The sequence below is a fragment of the Lissotriton vulgaris genome, chromosome 12, assembly GCF_964263255.1.
Source record: "Lissotriton vulgaris chromosome 12, aLisVul1.2, whole genome shotgun sequence".
Lineage (NCBI taxonomy): Eukaryota > Metazoa > Chordata > Amphibia > Caudata > Salamandridae > Lissotriton > Lissotriton vulgaris.
The window spans coordinates 648,151,436-648,167,356 of record NC_141700.1 but is presented as its reverse complement, the minus strand read 5'-3'; positions in this window follow the sequence as shown (position 1 = coordinate 648,167,356).

Genomic DNA, 15,921 nt, shown 5'->3' with positions numbered 1-15,921 from the left:
TAGTTGTTTTTCTCCAGATCCCAGATAAAGTGAGTTACAGTAGTCCACACGGGACATTACAAGGGCTCCCATCACCGTTTTTTTTAACGTGGGCGGAATATAAGGTAGGATTTTCCTGAGCACCTTGATATTGTAAAAACACGCAGATGTCACCTGGTTAATTTGTGCCATGCAGGAGAGATCTTTATCCAGCAGGAAACCAAGATTCCTGACCTTGTCTACTTGGCTAGGACAGGACCCTGCCTCTGGAGGCCACCAAAGATCACTTCAAATGGATGGTTTGTGGCCAAGCTCTATAACCTCGGTCTTATCCGTGTTTAGTTTAAGATAGTTGTGCCTCATCCAATTTTTTACCTCTATGAGGCATTTCCTGAAACATTTCGCTGTAGCTTCAACTGATTGGGAAATCGACACTACAATTTGTGTGTCGTCAGCATAGGACACTAAGGGCCGTTCGACCACCCTCATCCATGGTCTTGCGTAGTTCTTCCGTTGCCATGATGAGAGCAGATTCAGTTGAATGAGAGGGTCTAAAACCGTGCTGTGATGGATCTAGCAGCTCATTCTCGTCCACATATCTCATTATTTCCTGATTCATGGCCTTTTCCAAAATTTTGGCAGGCAAAGGCAAACAGGATATAGGACGGTAGTGCTTAAATTCAGAGGGATCAAGAGTGTCCTTTTTAAGAATAGGCCGGATACAAGTTTTTTCCAGCTGTTCGGAAATTCCCCTAAATTGATAATCTTATTTAACAGAGGTGTTAACACAGCTGCAGTGATATCGGGAACCATATGCAGTACATAGGGGGGACAAGGGTCTAAGGGGATCCAGATTTCATCTGTGTGAGTAACTCACCGACTTGCTTCTCCTCCAACGGAGGGAAGTTAGAGTAGCCGGAGGCCATTCCAATAGAATTATCAATATATGTGGTAGTTAAATTTACTACTAGGGTGCTGAGATCATCATACACTGTCTGAACTTTCAGTTGGAAAAAGGTGGCAATACCACTCACAAAGTTCTGATCAGGGCTAAAGATCACATCCAGAGGACTCTTTGCTAGGTGGGTGACCGTTTTAAACAATTCCCTAGAAGTATTAGAAGAGTCTAAAATCTTCTTAGTGAAGTAGGTTGATTTAGCATGAACGATTGCCAACTTATACTCCTGCAGAGCTTTAGTGTATTCTAATTTGCTTTCCTGGCTGTAGTTTGAACGCCAGATCCGCTCCAGTTGCCGACATTTAATTTTAATTGCTTTCACCTCCGTAGAATACCAGTGTGCAGTGGTGAAGCATCTTCTAGGCTTTTTTGTTTCTAGTGGGGCCAGCTTATCAGCTGCATTGCTGATCCAGTTATAAAATTTGGTAGCTACAGTTTCACTATTGCCAGCTTTGAAATCCGGCGGATTTCTAGCAAGTGTTTTGGCTAATAGGTTAGGTTCCAGCTTTTTCCAAGGGCGTTCCATGTTGAAGGAGTATTTGTGAGTCATCTGCATAGTTATAACATGAATGAGAAAAGGGGGGTATGGATGACATTAATTCTGTTGTAAAGGTAGGATGTGATCCAGCCTAGAGCAGTCCCCTTTATGCTGGCTTTGTAGAGTCTTTGTATCAGAGTATCATGGTCAACCGTGTCAAAGGCAGCCAAGAGGGCCAAGAGAAGTAGTGCCTCAACCCTGTTGCGGTCAACTGTGTTCTTAAGGTCATCCCAGATGGCAAGGAGGGCAGATTCTGTGACTCTTCCTGAACGAAATCCCGTTTGGAAGTCTGAAAGTATGGATTTCTGTTTCATTGGCGATGCCCAAGGTTGGACATTAATTTAATGTGGAAGGAGTTCCCTATATCCATGTCACATAACTGCGCCAATGCAACCATGTGCACACGGTCCAACCTACCATGTGGATATCCCTTTTTCGGATGGGCATTTTCATAACTACTGTGTTAGGGTTCCTTGGGGCCACTAGTTCCCATTTTAGGTGATGGTGACATAGCAATATGTTTCCAAATGCAATGCTGCTAAGCTCCCTTGGCTATAAATTCTATGCAAAGTTTTCCAGCTTATGTGGGGTTTTTTGTGTGCCCATGTTATTTTTACAAGTAATATATGAAGCAGGGCAAATAAGCTGTGGGATAAGGGAATCAGATTGTTTTGTAATAAACAGAACTCTTTTGGGAGTATTTTCCTTTTAATTAATGCATTCTGACATGCCACATTTTTTTTATTTGTTTCTATAATAGACATTGTTTTTTCATAGTTTACACTCATGAGAATATCCTCATCCATATGGATTTGTATGCCCATACATCTGATCAGCTCCAGCTACCACTGCAATGGGCAGTCCAGATCGGGCTGACTAGTGACCGAGGTTATGGGCATTGACTTGGATTTAGACCAATTCATTGTTTATCCTGACTATTTTCCAAAGTCGATTATTTCCATATTAATGGGGGCAATGTTGACCTCAGGATTCTTTTCCATAAGCAGGAGATCATCTGCATACATAGAGGTTGGAATTGTAGGGGTCCCAATATGAATACCCTTGTAGGAGTGCATTTTCTTCAAGCAACTTATCAAGGGTCCTCCGCTATGGAGGATTATAGGAGAGAGAGGACATCTTTGTCACTCTCATGGAGGCTACAAATTTAGTGTGAAGCAGCCCTCTCCACGTAAGTGCTGCCTCACCCAATCCCATTTTGGACAGGACCGTTGGCATAGAGGACCATTCTATTGAGCTAAATGCCTAAGTGGCATTCACAACAAGGCCACCACCTTCATCTCTGGGTTAATTTACTGCTGTCCGTAGCGCCGAGACACCCCAGAGTATTTGTGCGCTTTAAAAATCTCAAAAATAAATAAATAAATCTGATGTAAAGCTGTGAAGACTGTTTGTAGATTGTCTGATGTGGAACAGCTTGGAAAAACTAGGTTGCTCCAGGAGAACCAGGCAATACAACAGCGGTATCAGTCGTTGTGAGAAGTTGGCCTGGTATATAATGCTCACTAATTCTAGTGATCACTTTGTACCATGCCAAGCAACCCTTATGATGATGGTTGTAATTCAACCTTGTAGACCAGTTATCCTAGTGGTAACGTGGACAAAGCAGTCTTAGGCTAAACTCTGAAAGGCATGTGAAGCCAGCTGTTATACCCTACACAACCCCCTTGAATACCAAATGAAAGGGACACCACACAGATATATATTGAAAATATATATTGATTTATTAACTATTAAAATCCCCTGGACTCTTTATGAGCACAGAAGCACAAGCGTAAAATCACAAGACAGTTTAAAATACACAAAAGTTGCACAATATGGATGAGCCCTAGGGGCCACCTAAACCATATACTAAATAAGTGGTATAAGAGATACCTAAAGGAAAGTGAAGAGGCCTAGGGCCTTGGGAATCGCTGGAGCTATTCGAGACTGGAGTTAACTAAGTCGGGAAAGGCCCACGGGACTCGGGTGCAGTGTTCAAAGTGCACGCACTTCTCAATACAAAGTCTATGGTGCGTAAAAAGCACAAAGTTAGAAAGTTAGGAACCTTCCGAGTGACCTACGGAGCTGAAACTTAAAACACAGGCCCTTGGGATGTGTACCAGTGCAGGAGCACCGGCGGAGCTGAGTTACCTCACCCACAGGAAGCGGGTGCACAGGGTCGAAGATGTGTCGGGTTTCGTCACGCTGGTCGATGGTGCTTGGAGCTAAAGATGCTGCAGGCGGCTCGATGAGAAGAGTTCCGGTGGATCCAAGGGTGGATCTGAAGAGTTGAAGACCTGAAAGCAGAGGGGACAGTGTTCAAAGTCACTAGCCAGTGACTACCGTGGAACCAGAGTGGAACCAGGCGATGTCGGGTGCAAACAGGCGTTGTCGGGTAGCTTCTTTCTGCAGCCACGTGGATACCCGGGGTCGAGGACGTCCAGGAGTCGGTCACGAGCTGTCCCACGTAGGCTTCTCGCTGTTGGCGGTGTCGGCGACCTGATCGGAGCAAACAGGCCTTGGCAAATGCAAGCCACGCAGGAGTTGAAAGATGCTGTTCACTCGGACCAGCAAGGTCAGAGCGAGTGCTCCTTTTCACAGGAGCTTGGGTAGGTCTGGAGCAACCAGACCTGCTGTTTAAATCTTCGGGTTCGTCGCCAAGATGGCCGCTGGCCGCGTGGCTAGTGGCCGGGATGGCGCGTCGAGTGGCACAATGCAAAAGGGCCCCACGCAGATCGTGGAGATGCTGGAGGGCTGATCTTCGGTGCAAGGGCTGCTCGGTGGTGGGGGTTCTCAGTCCCCAAAGCACAACGTCGAGGATGCCTCAGAAGCTGCGCAGTCAGCTTGTCGGGTGTCTTTCAAGAGGTCCGGTCCCACGTCGCTCGGTGCCTCCACGGGTCCCTTCTTCGCAGGGACTGTGGATCGGGCTCTGAGAGGTCTGGGAGTCTGGTTCTTGTCGGGCTCTGGGCTCGGTCTCCGGCGGGAGGCGGCGGCAAAGCAGACGTCGAGTCGCTGGTTGGTACCTGTGTTCACAGGGTGGTCACTCCTTGGCCACAAGGGAGATTCTTCTTCAGTCTTCTGTGCAGCAGAATGTCGAAGTCCAGTCTTCTTCTTAGTTTTAAGTTGATTTCGGGATGATCTGCCGTGCAATGGCACTGCTCCCCCTCTTATTCCCAAACTGGGGGTGGATCACCTACTAGGTCCCTCCTCTGGGAGGAACCAGGAAGGGGGGCGGTTACACCCCCTTTCCTTTGTCCAGCTCCGCGCCAGGACTGGGGCTGGAAGGCCCCAGAACCGGTTTGGACTGGCCTATGCACGGGGACACCTTGTGTGCCCCGGGCATGTCTGATTCTTTTCAGCCCTGTCCTACCTAATACACAAAATCCTGTCTGGGGTGGTGCTCGCACCTCCCAAGGCAGGAAACCCTTTGTCCAGGCCACCATCTGCCGAGTTTCGGTCAGCAGCAGGAGGCCAGACTTGTGTCTGTGGTGGCAGCGTCCATTTTGTGAAGCTGAGGCTCTGTTTAACTTTAACCGGGGTTAAGGCTACGCACATGTCGTGTCCCTCTAGAAGGGTGGAATGCTATCCCCGTCGCCAGAATTGGCGAGGGGATAGTATTCCAATTCGTATGACACCTTACTCGACATGTTTTGATAAAGCCAAACCAAAGTTAGCATTTAACCGCGAGGATTATAATGCACTTAAGAGTATATGGTATGGCAATATCCCGGAACAGCTTAGGGAGTTGTTCCCGACAGCTGCAGACAGGCTCAGCTCATGCCAGAGCACCATCTCACATATTTCCAAGCACTCTGCCTCCAGGATTGATGAGGCCTTCCATAGGAGTGGCTGATAGGAACATATGTGTCCAGTTTAGGGTTAGGCACAGACATACTGTACCTAAGTAAGAGGTGGTTACACCGACTTACCCCAGCTGAGTGATCAGCCAGTTGTGTCAAAGATGGAGGCCAGGCCAGGGGTGGCACAATACGTGCTGCAGCCCCTGGTAGGCCTTGGATACACCTATGCCCTGGGCACCTAGGGTGCACTATTACAGGGGCTCATAAGGTGCACCAGTTCCAATTCGTAATACACCTAAAGTGCATTGGCATCAATTTAGAGAGAGAACAGCAGGCTGTGGGTCTGATTAGCAGGCCCACAGCCACATTAAGTCAGAAACCAGTGAAGCAAAAAGCAAAAATTTGGGGTGACCATAGGATAGCAGACCCTACTCTCCTACATAACCCCCCCCCAAACGCAGGGACATTAGACTAACCTTGACCAGTTGTGTCTTCATGTTCTAAGTGGAAGTACCTGGAGAGACCATCTGCGTTGCCATGGTCAGTCCCTGGGCGGTGCTCCACTGTAAAGTCCATCCCCTGTAGGGAAATGGACCACCTGAGTAGTTTGGGGTTTTCACCCTTCATCTGATTAAGCCATAGGAGGGGCTTATGGTCGGTCTGAATCTTGAAGTGAGTGCCAAATAAGTATGGTCTCAACTTCTTCAGGGCCCACACCACAGCAAAGGCCTCCCTCTCTATAGCTGACCAACGTTTCTCTCTGGGGGTCAGCCTTCTGCTAATGAAAGCAATGGGCTGGTCCTGGCCATCTACATTAAGCTGTGAAAGCACTGCTCCCACTCCCAACTCAGAAGCATCTGTTTGGACAATGAACTCTCTTGAGTAGTCAGGACTCTTCAGGATAGGTGCAGAGCACATGGCCTTCTTCAGGTCATCAAATGCCTTTTGACAGATTTCTGTCCACTGAACCTTTTTGGGCATCTTCTTGGATGTCAGATCATTAAGAGGAGTCACAATGGACCCATAGTTCTTAACAAACTTCCTGTAGTACCCAGTCAGGCCCAAGAAAGCTCTGACCTGAGTCTGGGTAGTTGGAGGGGACCAGTCCTTGATGGTCTGGATCTTACTCTCCAGTGGTTGAACTTGGCCTCCACCTACAAGGTGGCCCAGGTATACAACCTTGCTCTGCCCTATCTGGCACTTTGTTGCCTTGATAGTGAGGCCTGCCTTCTGCAGAGCCTCAAGCACTTCCTTCAGGTGGATCAGGTGATCCTCCCAGGTGGAGCTAAAGACAGCAATATCGTCCAGATAAGCTGCACAAAAGTCATCCAACCCAGTGAGGACTTGGTTCACCAACCTTTGGAAGGTGGCAGGTGCATTTTTCAAACCAAAGGGCATCACCACAAACTGATAATGCCCACTAGGGGTAGAAAATGCTGTCTTGGCTTTAGACTCCTCAGCTAACCTGATTTGCCAGTAGCCAGCTGTCAAGTCAAATGTGCTCAAATATTTGGCAGAAGCCAACTTGTCAATGAGCTCATCTGCCCTTGGAATAGGGTGTGCATCTGTCCTGGTGACAGCATTGAGTCCTCTGTAATCCACACAGAACCTCATCTCTCTCTTGCCATCTTTGGTGTGAGGTTTGGGGACCAGAACCACTGGGCTAGCCCAGGGGCTCTCTGAAGGCTCAATGACACCTAATTCCAGCATCTTTTGCACCTCAGTCTTTATACAGTCCCTGACGTGGTCAGGTTGCCTGTAAATTTTGCTCTTTACAGGAAGACTGTCACCAGTGTCCACCACATGTGTACACCAGTTAGTCTGACTGGGTGTCAATGAGAACATATGCCTGTATGCCTGTAGAACTTGTCTGCAGTCATGTTGCTGATGTTCAGTGAGGCTGCCACCTAAGGCCACACCATCAACTGAGCCATCCTCAGGGTTCTGAGTGAGCAGGTCGGGGAGAGGGTCACTCTCTTCCTCCTGTCCCTCATCTGTAGCCATGAGCAAGCCCATGTCTGCCCTGCTGACATATGCCTTCAATCTGTTCACATGGAGCACCCTGTGGGGGCTCCTGGGAGTTCCTAGGTCCACCAAGTAGGTAACCTCTCCCTTCTTTTCCAGAATTGTATGGGGTCCAGACCATTTGTCTTGGAGTGCTGCTGGGGCCACTGGCTCCAACACCCATACCTTCTGTCCAGGCTGAAACTCAACAAGGACAGCCTTTTGGTCATGCCAAGCTTTTTGTAATTCTTGGCTAGCCTCAAGGTTTTTGGATGCCTTTTCCATGTACTCTGCCATCCTGGAGCGGAGACCAAGTACATAGTCCACTATGTCCTGTTTAGGCTTTTTGAGAGGTAACTCCCATCCTTCCTTCACAAGACACAGGGGTCCTCTTACAGGGTGCCCAAACAACAATTCAAAGGGGCTGAAGCCAACCCCCTTTTGAGGGACCTCTCTGTAAGCGAACAAAAGGCAGGGCAGAAGGATGTCCCATCTTCGCCTGAGCTTTTCAGGTAATCCTTTAATCATGCCCTTTAGGGTCTTGTTAAATCTCTCAACAAGCCCATTGCATTGTGGGTGATAAGGAGTGGTGAACTTGTAGTTTACACCACATTCCTTCCACATAGCTGTCAAATATCCAGACATGAAGTTAGTACCTCTATCGGATATTACCTCCTTAGGAAACCCCACTCTGGAGAAAACTCCAAGTAAGGCCCTGGCCACAACAGGAGCTGTTGTGGTCCTAAGGGGAATTGCCTCTGGGTACCTGGTGGCATGATCCACTACCACCAGTATGAATCTGTGCCCAGATGCTGTAGGGGGATCCATTGGACCAACAATATCAATCCCCACTCTCTCAAAGGGAACCCCCACCACAGGTAGTGGGATCAGGGGGGCCTTGGTTGTTCCACCTGCTTTACCACTGGCTTGGCAGGTTTCACAGGAGCGACAAAACTCCTTGGTGTCTTCAGACATGTGAGGCCAGTGAAAGTGAGGGACAAGCCTGTCCCAAGTCTTGTTCTGGCCTAGGTGTCCTGCTAAAGGAATATCATGGGCCAAGGTGAGTAGGAAGCCCCTAAATTGCAGAGGTATAACCAACCTCCTGGTAGCACCAGGCTTGGGGTCTCTAGCCTCTGAATAAAGGAGTCCATCGTCCCAATATACTTTATGGGCACCTTGAGCATTCCCAGCAGCCTCAGCAGCAGCCTGCTGTCTGAGGGGTTCAAGAGAAGGACAGGTTAACTGAGCCTGCCCCAAGTCTGCCCTAGAAGGTCCCCCTGTCCCCAGAAACTCAACCTGATCAGGTTCAAGTTCTTCAGGGACAGTTCCTTCAGAGGTCTCAAGATCAGTTTCCTGTGAAGCCTGATCCTCACTTGTAGGCAGTTGGGAAGGCGCAGCCTTAACCCTCCTGTTCTTCTTCTTGGGAGGTACTTGGTCCATTGTTCCAGGATCCAAGACCTGAGGTTCAGAGAGGCACTTTTTGGCCTGTGACCTGGTCACAGCAAGGACATGTGATGATATCCCTAACATCTCTGCATGAGTCCTGTACTCAACTTCTGACCATAGAGAGTTCTCCAGGTCATTGCCCAACAAACATTCTACTGGGAGATCAGCACTAACCACAACTTTCTTTAGGCCAGTTACCCCTCCCCAGGAAAAGTTAACAAGTGCCACACTATGTGTAGTAGTGACATTGCTGGCATTGGTCACCAGGTAATCATCGCCTGGCATGTATTGTCCAGGGTCCACAAAGTTAGGTGTCACCATAGTGACACTGGCACATGTGTCCCTGTAAGCTTGAGCCACTTTGTTGTTAATCAAAGGTGTCTGTCTGTATTTGCCCAGGTTACTGGGACTTATGTCAGGGGTCAAATCTATGTCCCCTTCACAAACCAGAACAGCCTGTGTAAGGGTTCTGACTAGGTCAGAATCTCCTTCAGTTCCCAAAGTGATTCCCACTAAACCCTTGGCTTGAGGACCAACACTGCTAACTGTACTAGTGGGTGCAGGTGCCTTAGGGGCTGCAGTGCTGGGGGCTCCACCCTTTTTACACTCACTTGTCCAGTGAGAGGTGTTCTTACAAGTTTTACACCAGGGTTTCTTCTGACCTTCTTTCTTCTTCTTCTTGGAAGTTTGGGACCCACCCTCTGTCTCAGTTTGGGGCCCTGTTGAAGACTTCTGGTCTTTAGCTTTCTGCTCCCCACCCTTCTGGTCTGTTTTCTTCTGGTCACCACCCTGGTTCTGGTTCTGGTTCTTTTGCTTAACTCTGGTTCTTACCCATTTATCTGCCCTCTTTCCCAATTCTTGGGGAGAGGTCAAATCTGAGTCAACCAAATGTTGATGCAACTGCTGGTTCTGACAATTATTTAAAATTTGTTCTCTCATCAGCAAATTGTACAATCCTTCATAGTCTGTAACCTTACTTCCCAGCAACCATCCCTCCAGAGCCTTAGTGGCACACTCAACAAATTCAGACCAGTCCTGAGTCTGTGTCTTCTGGGTATCTCTGAACATTAACCTGTACTGTTCAGTGGTTAAGCCTAACCCATCAATCAGAGCACTCTTCAGGACCAGGTAGTTTCTAGAATCCCCATCACTAACTGTGAGGAGTCTGTCTCGGCCTCTACCTTCAAAGGAGAGCCACAAGATTGCTGCCCACTGCTCCTGAGGGATCTGCTGTACTCTGCAGGCTCTCTCCATTGCAGTAATCCATTTATGGATGTCATCCCCAGCTTTGTAGGGGGGCACAATCTTACTCAGGTTTCTATTATCAAAAGACCTGTCTTTATCCTTGTGGATATTGCTGCCACCAGTGGGTTCTATTACCCCACTCTCTCTAGGCTGTCTTGCTCTAGCAAGTTTCTCCTTAGCCAGGGCAACCTCTAACTCTTGCCTCTGGATCCTAAGCTCAGCCTCTCTCATCTTGGCCTCATGTTCCCTTCTCTGAGGGCTAGTCATCTCCTTTCTGGAGTGACCATGAGAGCCTCTAGAGACATGGGAGGTATTGGATTCACCTGAGTGATGCCTTCTCCTCCTATGGCCCTGGTTAAGTCCACCTGGGGGTCTGAATGGGTTGTTACCTGATTCATTCCCAAGTTGACTTAAGTTAGCCTGGTTCAGTCTACTGACCAGCACCTGACTATCTCTGTCATCATCTGACTCACTGCTTTCCACCTCCTCCTCCTCTTCTTCTTCTTCCTCTTCATCTACCTGAGGAGCTCCAGTGGTGGAGGCTTCCTCATCTACTAGGATGATAGGGGTAGGGGTGTCTACAGTGTCATCCTCTGAAGGATGGCCTCCTTCAGCATCCCCTGTGGGGTTTGCTTTAGAGGTCTTTAGAGCCTCAGACTGATCCAAGAGCTCTCTTAGGTGGTCTGTAGTAGGGGAAGGCCCTGTCTTCAGACCCCTTAAGACACAAAGCTGTCTTAATTCCTTAAAGGGAAAAATAGCAAACTGGGATGGTGCCCTTGGAGGGTCACTCTCAACAGGAGTAAGTCCACTGGACCCCTCTGTTCCAGACATTGCTCTAGTGTGGGTGGATGTGTTGCAATCTACCTACACTGGTGTTTACCTACTAAACCTATCTAGTAGTTGTAGCTAGGGTGTGCTACTCCCTTTGCTCTACAACAACTAAGTTCAGTAGAACTTAAGTATACTAGTCTTGTTTTATATGTACCTAGCAGGTACCTGTATGATCTTTCAAATGATAATCTCAAAGATTGTAATGGTAAAACAACAGCAAGCTCAGATCCCAATCCGCTGCTCACCAATGTGAGAAGTTGGCCTGGTATATAATGCTCACTAATTCTAGTGATCACTTTGTACCATGCCAAGCAACCCTTATGATGATGGTTGTAATTCAACCTTGTAGACCAGTTATCCTAGTGGTAACGTGGACAAAGCAGTCTTAGGCTAAACTCTGAAAGGCATGTGAAGCCAGCTGTTATACCCTACACAACCCCCTTGAATACCAAATGAAAGGGACACCACACAGATATATATTGAAAATATATATTGATTTATTAACTATTAAAATCCCCTGGACTCTTTATGAGCACAGAAGCACAAGCGTAAAATCACAAGACAGTTTAAAATACACAAAAGTTGCACAATATGGATGAGCCCTAGGGGCCACCTAAACCATATACTAAATAAGTGGTATAAGAGATACCTAAAGGAAAGTGAAGAGGCCTAGGGCCTTGGGAATCGCTGGAGCTATTCGAGACTGGAGTTAACTAAGTCGGGAAAGGCCCACGGGACTCGGGTGCAGTGTTCAAAGTGCACGCACTTCTCAATACAAAGTCTATGGTGCGTAAAAAGCACAAAGTTAGAAAGTTAGGAACCTTCCGAGTGACCTACGGAGCTGAAACTTAAAACACAGGCCCTTGGGATGTGTACCAGTGCAGGAGCACCGGCGGAGCTGAGTTACCTCACCCACAGGAAGCGGGTGCACAGGGTCGAAGATGTGTCGGGTTTCGTCACGCTGGTCGATGGTGCTTGGAGCTAAAGATGCTGCAGGCGGCTCGATGAGAAGAGTTCCGGTGGATCCAAGGGTGGATCTGAAGAGTTGAAGACCTGAAAGCAGAGGGGACAGTGTTCAAAGTCACTAGCCAGTGACTACCGTGGAACCAGAGTGGAACCAGGCGATGTCGGGTGCAAACAGGCGTTGTCGGGTAGCTTCTTTCTGCAGCCACGTGGATACCCGGGGTCGAGGACGTCCAGGAGTCGGTCACGAGCTGTCCCACGTAGGCTTCTCGCTGTTGGCGGTGTCGGCGACCTGATCGGAGCAAACAGGCCTTGGCAAATGCAAGCCACGCAGGAGTTGAAAGATGCTGTTCACTCGGACCAGCAAGGTCAGAGCGAGTGCTCCTTTTCACAGGAGCTTGGGTAGGTCTGGAGCAACCAGACCTGCTGTTTAAATCTTCGGGTTCGTCGCCAAGATGGCCGCTGGCCGCGTGGCTAGTGGCCGGGATGGCGCGTCGAGTGGCACAATGCAAAAGGGCCCCACGCAGATCGTGGAGATGCTGGAGGGCTGATCTTCGGTGCAAGGGCTGCTCGGTGGTGGGGGTTCTCAGTCCCCAAAGCACAACGTCGAGGATGCCTCAGAAGCTGCGCAGTCAGCTTGTCGGGTGTCTTTCAAGAGGTCCGGTCCCACGTCGCTCGGTGCCTCCACGGGTCCCTTCTTCGCAGGGACTGTGGATCGGGCTCTGAGAGGTCTGGGAGTCTGGTTCTTGTCGGGCTCTGGGCTCGGTCTCCGGCGGGAGGCGGCGGCAAAGCAGACGTCGAGTCGCTGGTTGGTACCTGTGTTCACAGGGTGGTCACTCCTTGGCCACAAGGGAGATTCTTCTTCAGTCTTCTGTGCAGCAGAATGTCGAAGTCCAGTCTTCTTCTTAGTTTTAAGTTGATTTCGGGATGATCTGCCGTGCAATGGCACTGCTCCCCCTCTTATTCCCAAACTGGGGGTGGATCACCTACTAGGTCCCTCCTCTGGGAGGAACCAGGAAGGGGGGCGGTTACACCCCCTTTCCTTTGTCCAGCTCCGCGCCAGGACTGGGGCTGGAAGGCCCCAGAACCGGTTTGGACTGGCCTATGCACGGGGACACCTTGTGTGCCCCGGGCATGTCTGATTCTTTTCAGCCCTGTCCTACCTAATACACAAAATCCTGTCTGGGGTGGTGCTCGCACCTCCCAAGGCAGGAAACCCTTTGTCCAGGCCACCATCTGCCGAGTTTCGGTCAGCAGCAGGAGGCCAGACTTGTGTCTGTGGTGGCAGCGTCCATTTTGTGAAGCTGAGGCTCTGTTTAACTTTAACCGGGGTTAAGGCTACGCACATGTCGTGTCCCTCTAGAAGGGTGGAATGCTATCCCCGTCGCCAGAATTGGCGAGGGGATAGTATTCCAATTCGTATGACACCTTACTCGACATGTTTTGATAAAGCCAAACCAAAGTTAGCATTTAACCGCGAGGATTATAATGCACTTAAGAGTATATGGTATGGCAATATCCCGGAACAGCTTAGGGAGTTGTTCCCGACAGCTGCAGACAGGCTCAGCTCATGCCAGAGCACCATCTCACATATTTCCAAGCACTCTGCCTCCAGGATTGATGAGGCCTTCCATAGGAGTGGCTGATAGGAACATATGTGTCCAGTTTAGGGTTAGGCACAGACATACTGTACCTAAGTAAGAGGTGGTTACACCGACTTACCCCAGCTGAGTGATCAGCCAGTTGTGTCAAAGATGGAGGCCAGGCCAGGGGTGGCACAATACGTGCTGCAGCCCCTGGTAGGCCTTGGATACACCTATGCCCTGGGCACCTAGGGTGCACTATTACAGGGGCTCATAAGGTGCACCAGTTCCAATTCGTAATACACCTAAAGTGCATTGGCATCAATTTAGAGAGAGAACAGCAGGCTGTGGGTCTGATTAGCAGGCCCACAGCCACATTAAGTCAGAAACCAGTGAAGCAAAAAGCAAAAATTTGGGGTGACCATAGGATAGCAGACCCTACTCTCCTACAGTCGTGCTGCCAGAATCTTTGCAGGAATTTTGTTGTCCCTCTTAATGAGAGACTGTGGGCGGTAGGAACTACAAACATTAGCAGCCTTAAAGGGCTTAAGCAACATGATGACGAATGCTTCTGTGACAGTAGGAGGGAGTTCTCCTTTTGAATTGCTTCACCAGGCATCACCAGCAGGTCAGGAGCAATGAGATCTGTGAACTCCTTGTAGAATTCTCTTAGCAAGCCATCACTGCCTGGGGCCTTCTCATTGTTCAGTTCTTTGACTTCACTTTTAATGCTGTCAATTAGGAGCGGGGAAGTATAGAGTATTTATTTCTGCCACTTCCACCTAAGAACGTGAGATAGATTCTAAGTAGTGGTGTAATTCTGCTTCTATATGTTGATAAGTGGTGTGGTACAGTGTTGGGTAATAATGGGCAAACTGTGTAAGAATTCTGCAGTGCAACGAATCTCCACTCCCTTGTCAGTCTAGTGATATAGTCTGCCTGCCCAGTTCTACTTTATTAGTCCAGTCGGGGTGCGTCCTGGTCTCTTGACCTCGCTATTGGATCGGGCAGCTGCATATTTACCCAGGTAGTGTATTTTCCTGTCCGCTACGTGTCTGTAATCTCGTAGTTTGTGTTACAGTTGTCATAGTACGTTGTTGTTATTATTTTCATTCTAGCTCCACAACCTGTCATTGCAGTTTAGCAAGGTTGTGTCTAATGGATTTCAATATAGGTGCCCTTTGGAAATACATTCACCTTGTATAACTGCCTTGAAGGCCTCCCACACAGTACAAAATCTTTATTGGTTGTGAAGAACATTACTATGGCATGTCCAATGTCATTCTTGAACACTGAATCAAGTAACTTTGTCGGCTGAAGCCTCCATATGCAGGTGCATTGTCAGCACTACCCATAAGTGTTACAACAGTGTTTTGAGCATGTGGTCAACTTTCTCTGTCTACCTTGCACCGTTCTTTGTTCCCAGCCACGGATCCAAGTGGGATGCAATCCTATGCACAAAGGAATAAAATGTATACTCCCTGTCTGCCTCTGCACTATTCCTCCAGATATCTACTAGTTTGTTTTGGGTCAAATATCAATAAGGCTGATTTAGATTTGAGGTACTACCTGTCTCTAATGTTAGAACTGTCTCGAGTGTTGTGGGGTATCAGCTTGAATTTTCCCCTTCAGCGTATGGTGGACGGCTGTAGTTTTGCTCATTGTGCTACTAGCATGTGATAGTATTAAGTGTCGTCGTAGTTAGGGTTGTAGGTATTTATGATAGTAATTGGTGTATATTGAAGGCATCCCTGCACTATGAGGAATCAGCCCTCTGGGGTCAATATTCACAATGGACAGGACAAAGGGCTGTCTGCGCCCGATCGATGTACCGTGGAATAGCACAGAAGTTCGCAAATTAGCTGTTTGCACCCCATTGTTTGGTCACATTCAGACTTCTCTCTCCAAAATGGTGCTTTTCCTTTTATAGTTCGGCCCTTGGCTACCCACGTCATGCATTTAATCTGTATATGTACAGTGCTGTGGGTCACCATAGTTGCCAATGGTTTGTGTGGTTGCTGTGTGTATGATCTGCCTGGATATGAAATAGCTGACGTGTTGCAATAACTGTTTTAGGCTGCTCATACATCTCCACCAATACTGGAGCCCACCTTTCCAGTGTTAACTTGAATCCCGCCAACCCTTCCCCTATCTTGCACATGCCCAAGTATTTCCAATTTCTTCAATATGAAGGCAGGAACGCCTGGAGGTGGCCAGTAAGCATAACTAGTAGTTATGCAGGTCTATGTGCTAGTCTGCCATACAATTACACAGGAATTCCCTATTTAACATGTTGACCCCTGCACCACTCATCACACCAGTCTCAGACTGAAAGAGGGCCGACAGTGGGGTGCAAACAGTTATATACAGTCAACATGGATGAACCACCAGGCTTTTGCAAGGATTGGTGCCAAGATAACTCCACACTTCATGTTTCACCTCCTCACCAAGACTTTTCATGTTGATTGTTCATACTACAATATGTAAATTAGGTGCCCCAACAAACATTGCATGGTTCGACATCACTGAGTTCTCGTTGTGGGTATCCGTCTCCTATTATCTTTTTCTACTTTT